The sequence below is a fragment of the Phasianus colchicus genome, chromosome 11 (genome assembly GCF_987193195.1).
Source record: "Phasianus colchicus chromosome 11, bPhaCol1.hap1.1, whole genome shotgun sequence".
In the NCBI taxonomy this organism is placed as follows: domain Eukaryota; kingdom Metazoa; phylum Chordata; class Aves; order Galliformes; family Phasianidae; genus Phasianus; species Phasianus colchicus.
Window position 1 is genome coordinate 1,392,419 of NC_143446.1, and position 19,018 is coordinate 1,411,436.

The window sequence follows — 19,018 nt, forward strand, 5'->3', positions numbered from 1 at the left end:
AGGCAGCTCAGCACTGTGCAGCACAGACTCTCCTCGGTACACATCCTCATACCTTTTCCCTCGGGATGACCTACCAGCCCAAATGCAACCCAAATGCTGCAGGCAATGCAGGCAGGAACGAGGGGGACTGCAGAGGGCTGCTCTGACTATCAGAGCTCTCAGCAGGGCAGGCTTGGGACAGACCTGCAAAGCGCAGCCATCAGCGACTCCTGACAAAATTCTGGTGCGTCCGTTCAGAAGTTAATCTGGATTGCACTGCCTGGAGGAGGCAATGGGATTTTTTTTGTTCCTCAGATGGGAGTGGCTGCTTCAAGCACAGGGTCACTGTACCAGCAAGCCTGCTCCTCACCATGGCTTTAATAAGATGTATGAAGGTGCAGCGCTCGCTCTCAATTTGTGGGAAGTGGTTTGAAAACTGTTCTCTGCCTCCCGGGCTCACGTGTGATGTGGCTGGATTTACAACCTCAGTTAACTTATGTTGGCTTTCCAATTTGCATCTATTTCCTGAGAGATTCAAGCCTAAGGACAGTGGATGCTAATGTAGGAGCCTGTATTTGGATTGGTGAAGCAGATAATCCAAGATTAATTTCATCTGACAAAAGACATTTATTATTACAGTGTCAAACTCTGGTGTGCAGCTAGTAGCCCTCAGCAAGACCGGAGATGCAGCACAACACCTGTGCTCGTGCACGTAGGTGCTATTTAAAAGTGCCTTGGGAGATCAAAGTGATTCTGACCGAGGCAAAAGTCTCCTTGAAAGAGTGGCCAGAAGGATCCTATCCTATTACGTGGCTTTGGGCTGGCTGGAGCACTGAGCCTGTGTGTGATATTGCAGCAGCTATCAAGTGTCTGACTGTGCTGGCCATTGATAGCCTTACAATAGCCACACAGGAGGAATAATGCACCTCCGGCTTGTGGCTTGTGTTCGAGCTCCTTCACAGAGCTTCACACATGGAATCTCCTGCCAGGGAGAGTTGAGTCAGTGCCCTGCATACACTCCCCTACCACACCAGGAAGCCAGGTTAGAGATCTGCCTCTACTGCCCATGTAAACTAATTGTCATCCACAACACCGGAGGGGTGCAGTGGTCCTTATGAAGGCTATAGAGCAGATCCAGTTCTTCACACACAGAGGTCTACTCAACAGTCAGCCACCTCAAACTATGCCTGTAACCATGAGTGTCAACACCTGACACATCTCCCATTACATCTTTTGCTTGACAAGAGATGTTACCCTGACTTTAGCCATTATGGCAACATTAGCTGCTCCTCCTGCACTCAGATGTGACTGCCAGCATGATCTCTATCTTATTGGACACACTGTCTTTTATTCAGACATGGCACCCCCATGTGTTGTGTAAAGTCAACAGCAATGCTGCCACGGCCTTCAGTCCCTGTCCTGTATGAGAATGCTGCTGTCCCCAGAGGTTCTGCATATGTGACACATCTCTCGTTGATTCTTTCACAGCTGGAGAAGGAGAGGAGATAAACTAGTTTGTGCACTTCCCATAATTTACAATGCACCATTCCAGTGCAGTTTTTAACCAAAACATATGGCTGCAAAGCATATAAAATGAAAAATAGGAGACCAGTTTCAGCTGAATGAAGCACACACACAAGTTGCTTTGCACAAGAGGCTGGCTCTTCCACCAGCAACTGTTTTACTGAGACATGATGCCTCCTGAGGCTCTCAAGAGGAGCACTGGGTAGCATTCAGGCTACACACACACTGCAGCCCATTATATCTCATTTACTGAAAATTATTAGGACTTCACTGATCCACAGAGCCATCTCCATTTGCATGAGCTGAGTCTTTGGCTGTCTGTTTTTCTATTGTTTAAGCCACATCCCAACGTACTCCCACAGCCCTTTAATTCTCTGCAGTCACCCAAATCCTGGCTCCCCAGAGCTTTGGCTCTCCCCTGTGCTGCTGACAGTGACCATGTCCTTCCAAAAAGGCTTCACATGCTGCATGCACTGCACTCTTCATTTCTGTCCCTTGCTCAACACCAGCACATACACCTGCAAAGGCAAAACAAAACAGCTGGTTGTTACAACACATTATGAAACTTATTAATCATTTCTCCTAATTATTAAAGGACTTCTTCATCCTTCATATACTTGCCAGGACCAGGTTGACTTGATGACAGCTCCCGACATTGCCATGGGCAAGGAAACAAGATAAGTGCTGCATTTCTTGGCTCTGTCCTGCACAGATGAGGTCACTGTGAGCTCAGCTTCTGACTTCAATGAAAGCAGACAGAGGATTGGCATTATGAAGGCCAAGCCAAAGAGTTTTCTGAATTCTTCTGATGAACTCCTAGCACTTCTGCAAGCTTGCAGTCCTAGAGTGCTGCACCAACACCCATTGCTTTATACAATATTTTTGTTGGACCACTAGTTTGAGTTGAGGCATGGCAGAGGGAGGCACTTTCCCAGCTCAGTGTCCTTGCAGGCAGCAAAGTGCCCAGGGTGACACAGCCTTGCAGAAGGCTTCTGATCACTGACACAGCACCCACTGCTTACCTGGCTGCCTGTCTCATCCCATTCACTGGGCTGTGAGTAAAGTGAATCTTTGGAATCCAGTGCAAGTGCAAGGAGAGGAAGACATCCGGGAGTGCAGTTCTGTGAGCGAGCAGTTTTAGAAGTCACCTTCACCAAGCAGAAAGCAACTGAGTAGCTCTTTATTAATATAAGTTCCATGTACCATCGTGGCTTCCCTGTTGTATGCAGACAGGGGCAAGCCATTATCCAGACGAGAACTCAGAAGGAGGCAGGCAAAAGCAACCTAGCTATTGGATGAAGCCCTGGCCCCAAGGAACTCACTAGGTCTAACCCATGGAAAAAGAAAGCTTTGCAACCCTGGTTACTGGGTGCAGACAACAGCTGCTTCCTGGCATCACTCTTGGAAGAGACCTTGAGCACACACACCCCTCCTTCATAAACGGAACTGGGTAGGTCCAGAGGGAACACCAGTACAGATCAGCAGGAGCCCCCAGTCTAGGTGATTAATGAAAGAGCATTAATGATATTTAGCAGACTCCTAGGGGCCACTGACCTTCAGCACACCGATACACGCAACCTCAAATATTTCAACCTTCAAAAGAATGCAAAACCCTCATAATGAAACACTGTACAGAGGGGAAATAAAGGAATGGGACCTTCCCGACCCCTGCTATGCAAACAGCTTACATACTGCAGCACAGGATTTATTCATATCCGTCTCAGCATGAGTAAATGCCAGACCTGAAGCAATCTGTCTTTCAGACTGTGGCAGAAAAAGCTGGCTCAGTGACCTGTTGGGGTAGCAATTGCCCCTAATGGTTACAGCAAAAAATAAAATAAACTCCTTCTGATCCATGCCCTGAAGATGATTTGAATTCCCCATGCTTGCCTGAGAGAAGTCATAGGGATTACAGACTTATGCCATCCATGTTGGGATCCTAACTCCTCATATCTGCCCCATGGAGCAGAACCATGTCATGAGACAGGACACTGTCTTCCTGCTGTCAAACTGCATCAGTTTCCTTGGGAGCAACAACTCATGGTGACATATCACCACCACATAAAGATGCAACACTACCAATATTGTAATGATCCATAAATCTTAAAATAAATCTCGAGCCTTTGAATTGTGCTGGAAGCTACAAAGACCAACCGGAGGGAAAAAAAAAGTCTTTCACATTGTGGAGAAGGTGACAGCTCAGAAAACAAGTGCTGGGGAAAGGGTTTTTAAAATGACCCACAAAAGAAAAAATCACTGGGGTCTGATAGAGATCCTCATCTTTCCTGCATTTAGCTTGTGTGTCACATTAGCTCAACTCCCTGTCAAAACAAGTTCTGTTTTGCTGCTGTCAGCACAGTGGGCTTAACGTAGCTTAAGAAAAACATCTCACAGTATTCTTTATACTTCATATATCATCTCCAACAAGCCAGATAGCAGAAAACAAGCTGCTACAGTGCAGCTGATTATTGGTGATCATATATGCAGGCAGGCTGAGTGATAGAAGAATACTAGTAAGTTGTGCTAAGATCTGCCTTTAGCTGGAGAGAGGCAGAGTAACAACACGGGGGGAGCCTTGGGCTCAGAAACATCCAGACTGCCTATTAGCTACAGAAATACAGTTCCATGTTTTCAGCACTAATAACCACACTGGAAGAACAGACTGAGAAGTCCCTTTCACGTGGCATCTGTTGTTAAAGAGCAATGGAGTTGTTGTCCACATCAGGCATTTTTATACATAAAGAGAATTTAAAGGAAGAGACGGCAGAGTTAAGATGGAATAGATGCTGAGAAAGAGTACTGTTATTACAAACGTTAAAGCAAAAATGTCATTTGGTCTTTTCCTTCCTCAAACGGTTCAGCTGCTAATCTGGCAGAGGCAGCAAGTCACTCCATTCCTCTTAACTATCTTATTTTGGCCAGCTCCATTCCTGTGGATGGTATCTGTCTCTGCACACACAGTAATTTAATACAGCTGCTGGCTTCAGCCATAGAATGTTAAACAGTTACCTATCTTTGTTTAATTGCTGAAAATCAGGACATCCTCTAACAGCATGGTAATAAGAACTTGGGAAATACATCCCTGAAATAACTCATGTCAATTTTCTAAAACACCAGTCATTTAATTTAGGAGTCTCCCAGAAGATATGAAGATTATTTCCTTATATCAAGGTAGTTCTGGCAGTGCTTCACCGTGAACCATGTATCTATTTTGTTTTGCATCTCTGCCCTGTGAAAATATCTCATCATCATTTTCCACTGATATTCAAGAGGGACCTTGTACTGCTCTCAGCAGCGAGCATTAGAGTCCTCATTCTCTCCACAGAGATTTGATGGTTCATTTCCTCTGCCCAGACTAACTTCATATTGTCAGTGTTGCCCTGCAGTTCTGTATAAAAAAAGTAGATGCAGAATATTCTTTTCTTCCTTAGAGTGGATGGTTCCTCATCTTGTAATTTCCTTACACAGCAAGCCAGTGGCGATGAAATAGGTTTAAACTACAGATCCACACTAAACCTCTCTTCTTCCTCAAAGCTTCCATGACAAATCCTCAGTCATTCCCAGAGATGCGTGTGGTCTCCCCAGCTCCTTGTGAAGGACCACCTTGGTGCACCAAGACAAAACTCCAGCTTCCAGTTGTTAGAGGCCACTGAGAATAACCCACCCCATTCTCCCCAAGAAGAAAAGCATCATTTTAAGCCAGGCTGTTCCAGTGTCCCAGCTTACTGTGTGGCAATAAGAGAAACAGCTAGGCAGAAGGCAAGGAAGTGCAGACTGGATCCACCACCACAAGCAGCGTGGCCTGCCCACCTCTCAGGGATGGGCCATCTGACAAACACAAAGCTGTGACTGCACCCACCTGCCTGCACAGGCAGCACGGCCAGCCGGCTGTCACAGAGCCCTCACTGAACAACCTGTCACTTCACCAGGCAGCAGTGGCGTGAGTCGTGTCCTTCACACACACCTGCTTCACCTCTTCTTTCATCCAGGCAAGCCTTAGGCCAGAGAGGAGCAGCCACTTCTTGTAGGACACAGCACCTGCCCCTCACCTGCTCACAGGAGTTTTTCACCTCGTGTCATCTCACTGGGAAAAGTTGGCTCTGAAACTGTTAAATGCAGCATGCTAAACGCTGTCAACCTGTAAAATCCCACTGGGCAGCTGCTGTACATGCTTATCTCTGTGCAGCCAGGCTCTGCCACCTCGTTGGCTTAAAAGAAATGTTAATTTTCCCCTATGGAAGAAGGAGTTGGAATCAATCCCTATCCCTACCCCTTTCTGCTCATTCTCTCACAGTGTTTCTCCCCCTTCCTTTGCAGCCTAAGGCTACGGTGACATCCTGGCAGACCTTGGGGCCAGGCCACCTCCTGACACCTCTGCAAATTTCTCCAGCAGAACAGGCAGTCAGGACTCCTGCTGCTCCTTATGGCTCCCCAACACAAGCCTCACTCTTAAAACCTGTTTCACATTGAGATTAGCCCAGTCTCACTATGTTACTCGAGACAAAGAACACCAAGGGATCCTGAGCAGCCAGTAGGGACAGGGATGGATTTAAGTTGAGCACCTACCTTGAGCAGCCCCATGCACCAGGACAGCATTAGCAAGGAACCAGCACCTCACCAGAAAGTGTTCCACTGGGCTATCTAGATTGAATGAGGAATACAGAAAGTGAAAGCTGCGGGATCAAGAAGGAACTCCAACATTTCTTAGGCAGAATGGCTGCTGTTGTTTGTTGGAGAATAGGAAGCAACAAACATGTCCAGAGTGACTGCATCCCGCAGGTGTCACGGCACAGCACAGCTCTAGCTAGTACACCTCTCCAACTACTTGGGATCAAGCTCTGTGTCAGGCTCTGCAGCCTGCACTGCAAGGGACCCATCCTGAAAGAGAAGTGTGCTACCAGACAGCAGAAGAGCAGTGTTTATATGGTCTTGCTGTTACCATGTCATTGAGATTCAGAATGCAACTTTAACTGCAGTTTGTTGGCTTTTTTTTTAAGAGCTGGATGCCAGGAAGCAGAAAGCTCTCACCTGCCACTGAGCCTTTCAGACCACTTGGATTTAATCTCTTCTTTCAAATGACAAAGCCATGGCTCACATGCTTCCAGTTCACTGATGAAACAGATGATCTTGTCAGAAAGCCAGACTTAAGTACAAAACCCCTTATTTCTGTTCCTAATTCTGCCTCACATTGTTTTAGTCATGTCACTTCATCTTTGCTTCTCAGCCTTTCCCCTTTGCAAAGGGGAAGGCTCTGCTTCACCTGGCTCTGCTGAGCCTCATTCAGGCACTCCAGAATCCATCATCACTACCAGAGTAAATGTTTTTTTTAATTTCTGGAAGGAAGATAACTTGCACTCATGTGCACACATGCACACACACTCACACAGTAAGCCTCTACCTAGGAAACCATCTGAGCATTTCATCCTACTGGAGGCAGGAAAGGGCACAGGCACAGCATGAAAACAGTACAATACAGGGTCTTTCCACATGAACAATATTTCAGCTCCCCCAAGACATATCCTCCCCTTATTTTTCTGCCAGGAGTCTGTACCCACCACTGGACTGCTACAGATTTTCTTTATCCCAATCTTTTCCTCTTCAGCTGTGTGTTCCTGCAGAGCTGTTCTGAATAGACATACTTCCCACTTTTTGCCTTCATTCAGACCACAGCTAACAAATGCATTTTGGTCAGTGCTAAAAGCCAATGGCATGTCCAGTTCTTCTAAATGCAGTCCTAAAATGACAGTCTTAATAAAGCCCATGTTGCCAAATAAGTCTCTCAAGAAGAGATGAATTTTCTTATTAAGGTGGTAAGGGCATACTGCTGCCTTTAACAGCTGCTTTGATACAAAGGAGAAAAGCAAAGTGAGGGAGGGTAATAAGCCATCAGCTGGAATAAACTGTCTTACACTGAGCATTGCCACCTTTTCTGAAAGCCAGGTTGAAATTTTGAACTTAATTTTAGCAAGAAGGAGAGATTGTGCACTTTGCAAGAAAAATTCTGTATGCATTCTATAGGGAATAAAGGGATATTGTTTCTGCAAGGAGTGGGAAGAGAAGGAAAGTGGTATTTTTAAAAGCATTAGTGCACAGAAAAGCCAGATATATCATGGGGAATTCCTTACGTCAGAGCTGTAGGCCCATGCCCTTTCTCCTTGATGACTGAAATACAGAAAGGAAAGTGACTCTATGCCTGCTTTTATCTGTCAAGATCTGATACATGCAGGCAAATACAAGCATACCCATTTTTAAAGAACTTAAGACTCAAGCGTTCATGAAGCTGAGGTCCAACAATTTTAATTCAACCAAGGGAGCAGCAGGGCATGGCCATGTGGCTGCAAACAGTGAAGTCTCCTTGGAAGCAGTATGTGCCTGTTGTTCTGTGGGAACAAACACACTACACTCTATTCTAGCTCCACTCTAATGCAGAACAGGCTGTCTTCCTTCAAACCATAAAGGAAGCAGCTCTTTATTTTGGTGGCTTAAACAACAGCACTCCACTGCTCAGTGAGGATAATTGCACATGGCTGTTCACTCCCTGCAGCTGAGCTTTGCTACCTTGACCACTTGCAATTATACAATCTTAGAGTACCAAATAATCTGTCTAGACTATGGAGAACACTGTCTAGGAAGTGGTGGGGTTATTTTTTCCCCCCTGAATAATATAGCTCTGCTTTAAACACCTACACCCAAATTCATTTCGAGCCATGAAACCACAACGCCTCCCTGCACTGCCAGGTGCAGAGAAGAGGGCCTCAGCAATGGGCAGGCTTTCAGACACATCCAACTGATGCTGTCGTTGGCAGCACCAGAGCCAAGCTACGGAGTCCTGCAGTACATTAGGACTTTGGCTTGCTCTGGGCTGCTGCAAACAAAGACCACTAACTGGAACAGTTTTGCCCACTTGAAAGCAAAAAATCCTACACTTATCTCTGTGGTCAATGTGAGTGCTTGGGAACCATGCCAAAGTAATATTTCTCAGCCTGGCTGAAAGGATTGTAACTCAGCTGTGCAAGTTCACATTGGAGTGAACACCCTGATACAGCAAGCAGTCGCTCTGGGAACACTCAGTGCAAGAGTTAGCATGTTGTTTTGCTTGTATCAATTAATAGACACATAGAAAATAGCTTTGAAACGAGCAGCCCTGTGCCCTAAACACTGAGCTGAGTGCACAGGGCAGGTTGTGTGAGCAGCACAGACAGCACCACAGCACAGGGCAGAGGGGTGCATTACATCCCAAAGCTGCAGCCATGCAGGAGAGTGGTGGGAAGGACAGCAGCACAGCATCCTCCCTGCTTTCTGTTGGAGCCATATAAAACCTGGGTGGCTTCTGCTAGGAAGGAGCGCTGGGGGGAAGGAGGCTTTTCCCGGAAGCAGCTATAATTACTCTCATGCTTTGCTGTCCATATTCCCTGCAGCACATCTCTCTCACTCAGCTGAGCCTTATCAACTGCCCCACCTCACACAGATCAGCTTGTTTCTTAGGCCACACACTGCAAGGACTGCCCTGCATCAGCCTTCTTCCTGAGGTAGCAAAATGCAGCTTCAGCTGACTGCCAACAGGTCTTTCACCAAACTGCCAAAAAGCTCTATGTGCTGCCCAGATTGCTCCATTCCAGGGAAGAAAGGCAAACAGTTTCCCCTCACCCACTGCTCTGTTAAAGGAAATTTAATGACACATAACAGCTGAACCAGGTAAATAATACCAGCCCATTTGTGGCATCTAAGGGATCAGGCCCAGCCAGTATGGGTTCATGAAAGGCAGGTCATGCTTGACCAACCTCATCTCCTTCTGTGACTAGATGACCAGACCGGTTGGCGAAGGAAAGGCTGTTGATGTAGTCTACCTAGACTTCAGCAAAGCCTTTGACATGGTCTCTCACAGTACTCTTCTGGGGAAACTGGCTGCCCGTGGTCTGGACAGGTATACCTTTCTTTGGGTAAGGAACTGGCTAGAGGGCTGTGCCCAGTGGGTGGTGGTTAATGAAGTCCAGCTGGTGACCCATTATGAGTGGTGTTGCCCAGGGGTCAGTGCTGGGGCCCATCTTGTTTAATATCTTTATTGATGACCTAGATGAAGGGATTGAGTGCACCCTCAGTAAGTTTGCAGATGACACCAAGTTGGGAGGTGGTGTGGATCTGCCTGAGGGTAGGGAGGCCCTTCAGAGGGACTTAGATAAGCTGGATCGCTGGGCTGAGGTGAATGGAACGAGGTTCAACAAGGCCAGGTGCTGGGTCCTGCACTTTGGCCACAACAACACCATGCAGTGCTATGGGCTTGGGGACGAGTGGTTGGATGATTATGAAGAGGGACCTGGGGGTGTTGGTTGGTGCTCGGCTGAACATGAGCTGACAGTGTGCCCAGGTGGCCAAGAGGGCCAACAGCATCCTGGCCTGCATTAGAAATAGAGTGGCCAGCAGGAGCAGGGAGGTGATCATCCCCTGTACTCAGCACTGGTGAGGCCGCACCTCGAGTACTGTGTTCAGTTTTGGGCCCCTCACTACAGGAAAGACATTGAGGCTCTGGAGCGTGTCCAGGGAAGGGCAACGAAACTGGTGAGGGGTCTGGAGCACAAGTCCTATGAGGAGTGGCTGAGGGAGCTGGGATTGTTCAGTCTGGAGAAGAGGAGGCTCAGAGGAGACCTCACTGCTCTCTACAACTTCCTGAAGGGAGGCTGTGGTGAGGAGGGGTTTGGCCTCTTCTCCCAGGCAACGAACAGGACCCAGGGAAATGGCCACAAGTTGTGCCAGAGGAGGTTTAGATCAGACATGAGGAAAAACTTTCTCTCAGAGAGTGGTCAGGCACTGGAATGGCTGCACAGGGAGGTGGTGGAGTCGCCGTCCCTGGCAGTGTTCAAGAGATATCTGGATGAAGAGCTATGGGACATGGTTTAGAGGCTTGTGGTAGCAGTGGTGATGGGAGGATGGTTGGACTAGATGATCTTGTAGGTCCTTTCCAACCTTGTGTTTCTATGATTCTATGTGGCAGCCACTGCTTCCTTATCTCCCATCCTGGCCACTGAAAGGCGCTTACTTGAGTGCAGCCTTTGCGAGGGGCTCCAGACAATGGAATCACTACAGTTAGGGCCTGATATAGCCACAAAGGATGGGAAGGGAACACTTGTTCCCACACCCTGCAAGGCTTAAGTAGCTGGGAATGAGCTGCCTTCCTCCAGCTGTGCTGATAAGGATCTGCAGACTCTTCAGCATCCTACTCCACTCATCCCAAAGTTACAGAAAAAGTTACAAGTACAGGTAAAAAAATGACAAGAAATATACTTAAGCACTGCAGTTGTCACTTTTTCCTTCTACAAAAACCTGTTTTCAAAACTGGCAGGAACAAAACACCCCACACGTGGGTCAATGCCTACCAAATAAGGCTAACATCTCAACCAGGGAAGCCTAAAGAAAAACCACCAGCCCATTACCTTGGCTTTAGGCTATGCTGTTGACCCCATATGTTCCTCAGCATCACTTCACAACTTAAATGGAAAAAGAAGATAGAGATTAAAAATATCCCTTTGAACCTTTAAATCCCAGAGGCCCAGTTCTTCCTCCTTGCCTTCCCAGCAAACTGAGCCACTTGCTCAGGAACATCTCTGTAACAATGGTCACAGTCAGAAAGCAAAGGGCCCTGACCATGATATCAGTCTCACTTTATAACCCAGCGCTGTCCCCGCAGGAGCCAATTGCTGCAGCAGGGAGGCTGGAGGCAGCAGATAAGCCTCAGCCAGGTGATAGAGATCAGCTGCCCGGTTATCAAGGGAGTACAAAAATCAAATAGATTTTGATTTGGTAGTTACAGCTTTTCATATATCCTGGGAAAAGAAAAGAGAAGGAGCAGAGGAGGGGGAGGGAGGAGAGAGGAGTCTTTTCTAGGGTGTTATGGTGTCAGATCTTTTTAGCAATGGATTTCTAGGTTAAGCAGTTACTGAGACATGTGGCTGCAGAGAACTGCAGGCAGTAAGTGCAGGCATTTGTAGGAGGAAACTGAAAACAATGGCAGAATGGCAGAGCAGAGCACATCTAAGGGCTGCAAACCCTGCCTGAAGTAAGCAAGATGCAGCACAGCAGCTCCCAGTAGACACGGAAACAAAGAATAGCAGCACTGCACCCTCAGAGATCCACTTTTCTGACTCACTCAGCTTCTCTCTCTGATCCGGGGGGAAGAGTTAACCTTGTCCTCCCCTCAGATGTGACTCAAGCTATGGCCTGCAATGCCAACTGCAGTGTCCATTGGCCATAGCACCATGTGGCTAGCATTATAACTCTTTGGCAAGACCAGGTCATCGCCAGTGGATTAGATCAACAAACATCAGCTGTGTTGCTGTTTTATGTCCAAAGGCAGGCAGATGAAGATAACTGACTGCATTACAGTGCCAGCAGTGGAATAGACAATGGGTTGCAATAGTCAGCCAGGCAGAGATCAGCAGAGAGTATGGCAGAAAAAAAACAGTCCTTTGATTATATGGTTTGACCCAATAAGCCTGAAATTTAGATACAATTCTGCTATCAGCGGTGACAAGAGCTACATTCGTAAATCGCAGTATATTCATCTAAATGCTAGCACCTCTGGCATAATTTTCTAGTTAGAAGCTCTGGGAGCTGCAGACATTTTAGTCACAAGGAATCATTCACACGGCGCAGAAGAACATTATTCTTTAGCACAAAATGTCTTGCAACTTAAGCTTACAGGAAAAGCTTGCAGGAATTTGGTTCAGAGTTTGCCCTGGCATCATGGGATCAAGCTCAAAATCAAGGGCAGCCCACCAGATCACTTCTGGTGGTCCCTGAGCTGTTCAGTCCAATGACACTGCACAAACCCCAGTGCTGATTAGGCACCCAGACCCAATGGCACCGTTAGGCACAAAGAGAGAGAGAGCATCTCCATGGCTTTCTGAGTGGGACTCATGAAGTGTCTTGAACCATTCTTCAACTTCAGTGAGATACGTGCTGTATTTGTACTCCTGTAATTTACTTCCCAGCTCCCACTCCATCCCTGTTAATTACTGTCACAGCAGGAGAGTTTCTGGCATTTCAAAGAATGGCCCCTCTTACTAAGGAGGAACACAGGAGATAGTAGGCAGTGCTACATGCACAGAAACTGCCAGAGGTGCTCTCATTTCCTACATGGTCCTGTTGGTGCCTTTCCCTTGGTCAAAAGGTGGAAGAGCTGCAGTAACTGGTGAGCAGTTCCTGGTACCCCAGTCCCTTGGGAGAGCTGGGAGGCAGGGATGCTGGCTGTGCTAAGCATGTGTCTGATGCCCCCCAGCGGGGCACAGGGCAGGGAAGCCAACTACAAGAGGTTTGGCTGGAGCCCAGCACACCCTCCCTGGGGACAGCACACAGGGCAGAAGGGGCTGGTCTGGCCTGAGCTCCATGCTGTTCCAGACTCTCCAGCATCTAGTTGTTTCTGAGTACGTTTCTAGTCCAACTTCAGATATATCTGCTATTGAAGCAAACCTGGATTCTAGCACTGGCTGGTATCTTATATAAAACTCTCTTTTATGAAAGCCAGCCCTACCTGATTCAGATGAGCAAGGCCATGACATCCTCATGCAGATAAATCTGTTCTTTTCAGTTAGGACCTGCTTCCTGGCAGCCTTTCCAGACTCAGATTTTAAGCGCTTCCTATTGAGAAAACCAGGTTATTTAAATGGGGGAAAAAAAAGAAAAGAAAAAAAAAAAAAGTAAAAGTAGAGCTGTCTCTCCATCTCTTTGTCTTTGGAAACGCAGGACTGGAGGCTGCTGTCCCAGAAGACTGAGCGGCCCTTATCTGAGGCACTCTGTTAAAAGACCTGGAATCACTTATTAATTTAGTGAAAGCTCCTTAATTTTGATCCTTTGTATGCATTAATTGATTTGCTATCAATAACCGGCATTGATTAGGCCTCTGGACCTGGCAGATGCTGAAGATGAAGAGACAGAGACTCTCTTTCAGAGCAAGAGTTCAAAGCCTGAAATGATTAAAAAAGACAGCACCAAAATGGCTGATAAAGAAAAGAGTGTCATTCTTTTTCCACACAAGAATGAAACCATGTGCAGTTAACTCTTTCGTACCAAAAGATGTGCTCAGGTTTAAGGTATTCGTATAATCTAGAGGTATCCATTAGATTTATTCCGCTTGGCCACCTTAATTAAATGATTACCAGTGAATTGAAATACCTGTCAGGATGAGAGCCGATGGAAGATGTTATCTGCTTCAGCCACAAAGAGCTCAGGGAACGCTGCCCAACCCACAGGTCGGCTAAGGTAGAGCTCCTGGCTCCCTGGACCCCTCCCAGCAGATGGCATTGTAAAGAGCTGTAGAGGATGGATTTAATTAGCAGCACATCCAAACCAAATGCAGCAGTAACTTTTAACAATCATCAGTTAAAATTCTGACAGTAGAGTTTTGAGGGCTGAGAATGGCTTGCTAGTCCAAGGCTGCTGTCACACAGCTCTCAGCTGCTCCCCGCTTCCTACCCACCGTGCACGAGCTGCAAGAGGGACAGGAGGTGTCCACATAAGGGTTCCTTCAGCAAAAGAAGCAAAGGCACAGGCTGGGGAGAGCTCTCAGGCCGTTTAAGAAAGAATATTGAGGAACATACACTGGTCACAACAGGCCTTTGTCCTCCAGAGGTGCTTCTCTGAGTCACCAGACCATCAGGACTCCAAGAGCACGGCAGCACTGTGTTTTTTCCACCTCAGCTGGACCAGCAGCTTTGAGCAGCCCTCACCTGTGCTATGTGGCCTCCAGCAGGGCACCCTGCTCGGCCTGCAGGTTTTCTACCAGAACATATTGCCCTCCAGAAACACGTGCCACTGCTCTTACAGCGTGTTCAGAGGCTGTGCAGAGCATCGGTGAGGTACAGCACCAAGTAAGGCACAGCTCTTGCCCTGCAGAACGAACCATCCGCTGCTGTCCAGAACCCTGTTGGACAGCTTTTTGAGAATCCTGCACAAATGTAACATGAATGATAAGTCATGGTTGAAACATGTCCTGCATGACAGCTTACCACATCAGCACTTCCAGCCCATGGAGCAGCGCTTCTGCAGAGGGGAACTGACACAAACATAAATTGTACACGAGCTTCTGCACTTCCACTTTGACAACAGCATACAGTCACCAGTACTCCAAGTCTCTTCCTATGCATTTTTACCTCTCTTTTTCACATGAAGGTCCTCAGACCTTCTAGCATATTGTTTGATTCTCTCCTCCCTTTTTCTCTCTTCCTTCCCTACGTCACAGTGGGTGATACTTTTCTGGAAGAATGAGGAATGTGTTGTCAGCCATGCCCCAGTCTCACATCTTAAGGAGAGGTCACTCCATAGGTCTTCAGGCTGAAAAGTAGCTCTGGAAATGGTGACCTGAGAGCTTCTTTCTTCCAGTTGCCCAACCCTGGGCACAAAGCATGGGGTCCAAGGAAGGAACCATCTTTCACATCACAGCAGAATCAGCCCATTGGAATTAAAGATCCCATATTTTCTAAAAGTCCCTTTCTTTTGGTATAGAAGCCATGTCAACCTTTGTGTCCTACACAAATTAAATGTGAATAATGGTTAGGACAGTTGAGCACTGGAGTAGATTGCCTTGGGAAGTTCTGAAGTCTCCCTTACTTGAATCTTTCTGAACAGGCTAAACAGTCATCTGTCAAAAATGGTTTGGGTATTAAAGCTCCTGCCTTGGGGAGCAGGGGGAAAGGAATAATGACTTCTTAAGCTCAATTTTCTATTTCTGTGATTTAAGCATCTTCTGTGCAGGCTGCAGCAGTGACATTTGCCCTCTTGGCTGACTGCAGCACATTTTCTCCTAAGCACTTGTGTTTTGAGTCCACACCTCCAAAATCTCCATTCCACAGCCAGGGTGGCTTTCCTCATACAACAGTTCAAGTGATCCCTTCAGATGTTTCCTACACTCACAAAATACTGAGGGGTGGAAAGCACAATGCTGTAAACACCTCCGAACCTCCATGTTTCCAGGAGGAACTTTTATTCCTGCCTCCAGCATGTGACCAGCAGATCAAAGTAGCTGAAATCTTTATCTGGTATCTCCCAATACTAGTGCTCTGCATACATATATCATGGTGATGTGCATGGTATGAGAGCCGAGGGAGGTAAGTTGTTTCCACCCACAAAGAACAAAAATAGGCTTTTATTCGGAATGCCTTATTTTAGACTAAAACCAAGAAAGAACAAAAGCGAAGTCTCCAGGAAGTGGAGTCTGCACCTGCTTCTTATTTTAACGCACTGCTGGAGCTCTTTAGAAATTTAAAGCTGCAGTGTGCAGGAAGCAAAGTCAGATCGGTGATGTTACACAGCCTCCATTTCCAAATATCAAGCCAGGAACTCAGAAGCAATAAAGATTCAATAACTCTCTGCAGTCTGTGGATCCAGAATCCAAAGGGGGAAAATGCAACAATTAAGGACAGATACAGATATGCAATATACATTTCACAGATGTTTTATATCCCTCCAATTATATATATGCCTTTTGCAAGAAAAAAAGCCATCTTCATTAACATTACAGCTGTTTTTCTATATTCCATATGAAAGAGAAGCAGGAGAAAGGAAAGATAGCTCTCATCAAGATAGCACCCAGACTGATCACATCGCATTTCATGCAATCATAGAATCATAGACTGGCCTGGGTTGAAAAGGACAACAATGATCTTCTAGTTCCAACTTCCTGCTATGTGCAGGGTCACCAACCAGCAGCCCAGGCTGCCCAGAGCCACATCCAGCCTGGCCTTGAATGCCTGCAGGGATGGGGCATCCACAGCCTCCTTGGGCAACCTGTTCCAGTGTGTCACCACCCTCTGGCTGTGTCTTCCACCAGATCAGTTTCCTACTTGTTCACACGTTGGCCTTCCGTAAGCAACTTTTACACAAGTATCTCCTGCAGTCTCACCGCCGCTGCCGCGTGCCGTCCTTCCGCCCCGGTGCCGCCCGTGCCGCCCTGCGGGCTCCCTGCGCTGCCCTGCCTGCCCTTCCCGGCCCTGGCAGGCGCTGCCCGTGCTGGCGGTGCCGGTTCCGGCTGCGGCCCCTCTTCTGGACGCGCTGCGGCCGCCGGCAGCCCCGCGCTGCCCCGCCTACCGGCCTGCGGGATGCGGTCGTTGTACAGATAGTGGGTAGCAAGACAGTTGGTAGTGACGTAGATAGTTGATAGAAAGGCTGTTGACAGCGAGATAGATAGCTGATGGTGATACAGGTAGTGAATAGATAGCAGATAGCAAGATGGGTCTTTAACAGAGAGGTGGTTTGTGGATAGCAAGGTACTTCATGGATAGCAAGATAGTTGCTGGAGAGATAGATAGTTATATCATAGCCAGATAGCTGATGGGGAGATAGTGGATAAAAGCGTAGTTGATTGCAAGATAGTCAGTTGATAGACAGTAGATAGGAATGGGGAAAGTTGGCAGTGATATAGAAAGTTGTTAACAGAAACATCTTTTGTCTCTGCTGTAGACGAGCCACTGAGTCCTGGGACACCACTCTCCCCTCCAGGGTGATGAAGATCAACACCTCCAGCACCGGCAGAAGAGCAGCGGCTCTGCAAAGACCCGTCCTGCCAGCAGAACATCGCAGAGAAGACGACGCGCCTTCTGCTCACAGGAAGGTACCCGTGCTGCAGCCGCCTCCCCGGCAGCCCCGCACCGCCCCGCCTGCAGCTGCGGCCCCAACAGGGCAGCTGCAGGTGATGGGCTGGCAGCCCAGTGCGGGCTGTGCGAGGGGCGGGGGGAGGGCAGAGCTGGGTATCTCATAAGGAGATAGGTCGTGGAAAGCAACGTTCTTGATAGTGAGGAAGTTGATAATGAGACGGGTAGTGGCTAGCGATAACAGGAACTTCTTTTGTCTGTGCTGCAGATGCGCTGCTCCAGCCCCTGGACATCACTTTGCCTTCTCCGCAGTTGGAGGCAGGAACAACGCCTGGTGCTGCTCCAGCGCCGGCAGAACAGCTCTGGGAACGCCTGTCCTGCCAGCAGAGCACTGGGGAAAAGAGGACGCGCCTCCTGCTCAGAGGAAGGGATGTCAGTGTGTGGGCACATGGCCCAGCTCCCAGCCTGTTCTCCCGGCTGGGAGGGGCGTTCCCATAAGAGAAGCCTGGGGCAGCAGAGGAGGTGAGGATGGCCAGAAACGTTCTGCAGCTTCTTTCCTTGCAAAGGGCACTTCTCGGCTGATAACACCAGTAGGGCTTTTATTTTCTCAAAATGCTTAACCTCAGTAGGAGGCTGAGATTGAATGATAGACTCTTCCATAGGCACTTTTCACTTTCATAATTGAAATTGTCAAAATCTCATTTCTCTCATTGCTGTGATTTTCTTTCTTGACTTGGCAGCAACTAACTCTTCTCCTTTGCATTTGGTTTAGTTACTCTTCTCCCATAACCTCAGCATCGATGATGCCCGCCTGACCCAGGATGACAAAGGAAGAATTGGACAGGAGAGGAGAGCACAGCTGAGACTGCCAGTCTGAAGTGATGTGTGGGAGAGGAGACTGGGCCAGCCGAGGTCAGATAGGGAGCGTGGGGACATAGTTGACACAAAAATGTCTGTTAATTAGTAGCGTTATTGTCGAAAAGCTCTGTAAATAAATTGTTTGATATCATTCATATCCTTCTTATCTTGTGTTGTTTAAAACCACGTGGATTCGTAGACTGATAGTTCTGAAAATAGGTGTCTGAACCATAAACCTTTTCCAGTTGTCTTATTTGTTTTATTTTAAGGTGAAATCCCTGACTGCTTTTAAAGTTTGTCTCGCACAAGGGAGTAGAAACTGATGTTAGAGCAGTTGCTTAACAACTTTTGTAACAGATGAGCTCCAGATTCTCAGTCACAAAGCGCAAAAGGCAGAATAATGTCTGCATGCCACATGCACCGATTTGCTACTGCCGGGGAAAGAGAGGAGTGTGCCATCCTGACTGTTGCAGACCACTCCTATGAGGAGAAAGAGTGAAAAAAGTTGCCCCCAGTAATTATGGACACACTTCAGAAGTGTGTAGCAAACCCGTGTGTCATTTCTGCGTTCCACAAGACACCGCTCAGGGAAGGCACAGGGGTTGCCAGAGCAGCAGTGCATCAGCAAGTCAAGGGGATGCAGGGAGCGGCACCTGGCGAAGCGGGGGATGCCAAAGCGGCACCTCGGAAGCCTCGGGAACCCAGAGCGACCAGGGCCTGCAGCCCCCCGACCCCAGGCTAGGACTTGCCTTCTCACAGCGCAGCAGGGCAGGCTGTGGGCACTGCCGGGCACGGATCCCAAGGAGAACGCAGCCACGTCAGGAAGCGGGGCCGGACGTTCTGAGGGCTGCAGCGGGCGCAGCAGAGCGGAGCGGGACAGTCCTTTCCTGGGCAGCGCTGGGCCCGATGCGCCCCAGGGTGCGGTCGGCCCTTTGGGCTGTCGGGGCACGCTGCTGGCTCACGTGCCACTTGCCCTTAAGCAGCACCCCGGAGCCCTTTCCGTGGGGCTGCTCTCCAGCCTCTCCTCCCGCAGTGTGAGCACAGAGCCAGGGCTGTCCCGTCCCGGCGGCAGAATCCAC

The 19,018-nt window shown here is 48.0% G+C and overlaps 2 long non-coding RNA genes across 4 annotated transcripts; one reads left to right on the forward strand and one right to left on the reverse strand.

The window, feature by feature from the left end:
- Positions 1–1,628: 1,628 nt before the first annotated feature.
- On the reverse strand, positions 1,629–13,798 carry LOC149916360 (uncharacterized). Its single transcript, XR_016470211.1, has 3 exons — positions 13,669–13,798; positions 13,028–13,134; positions 1,629–2,021 (listed from the first exon to the last, which is right to left on the reverse strand). It is a non-coding gene; the product is annotated as an uncharacterized LOC149916360 (long non-coding RNA).
- Positions 13,799–16,467: 2,669 nt separating this feature from the next.
- LOC149916361 (uncharacterized) lies at positions 16,468–18,631 on the forward strand. Of its 3 annotated transcripts, none has more exons than XR_016470214.1 (4): positions 16,468–16,609; positions 16,951–17,101; positions 17,350–17,603; positions 17,854–18,631. It is a non-coding gene; the product is annotated as an uncharacterized LOC149916361 (long non-coding RNA). The 3 variants fall into 3 exon arrangements; XR_016470213.1 differs by lacking the exon at positions 16,468–16,609 and adding an exon at positions 16,621–16,757; XR_016470212.1 differs by lacking the exon at positions 16,468–16,609 and having other exon boundaries at positions 16,621–17,101.
- Positions 18,632–19,018: the final 387 nt, after the last annotated feature.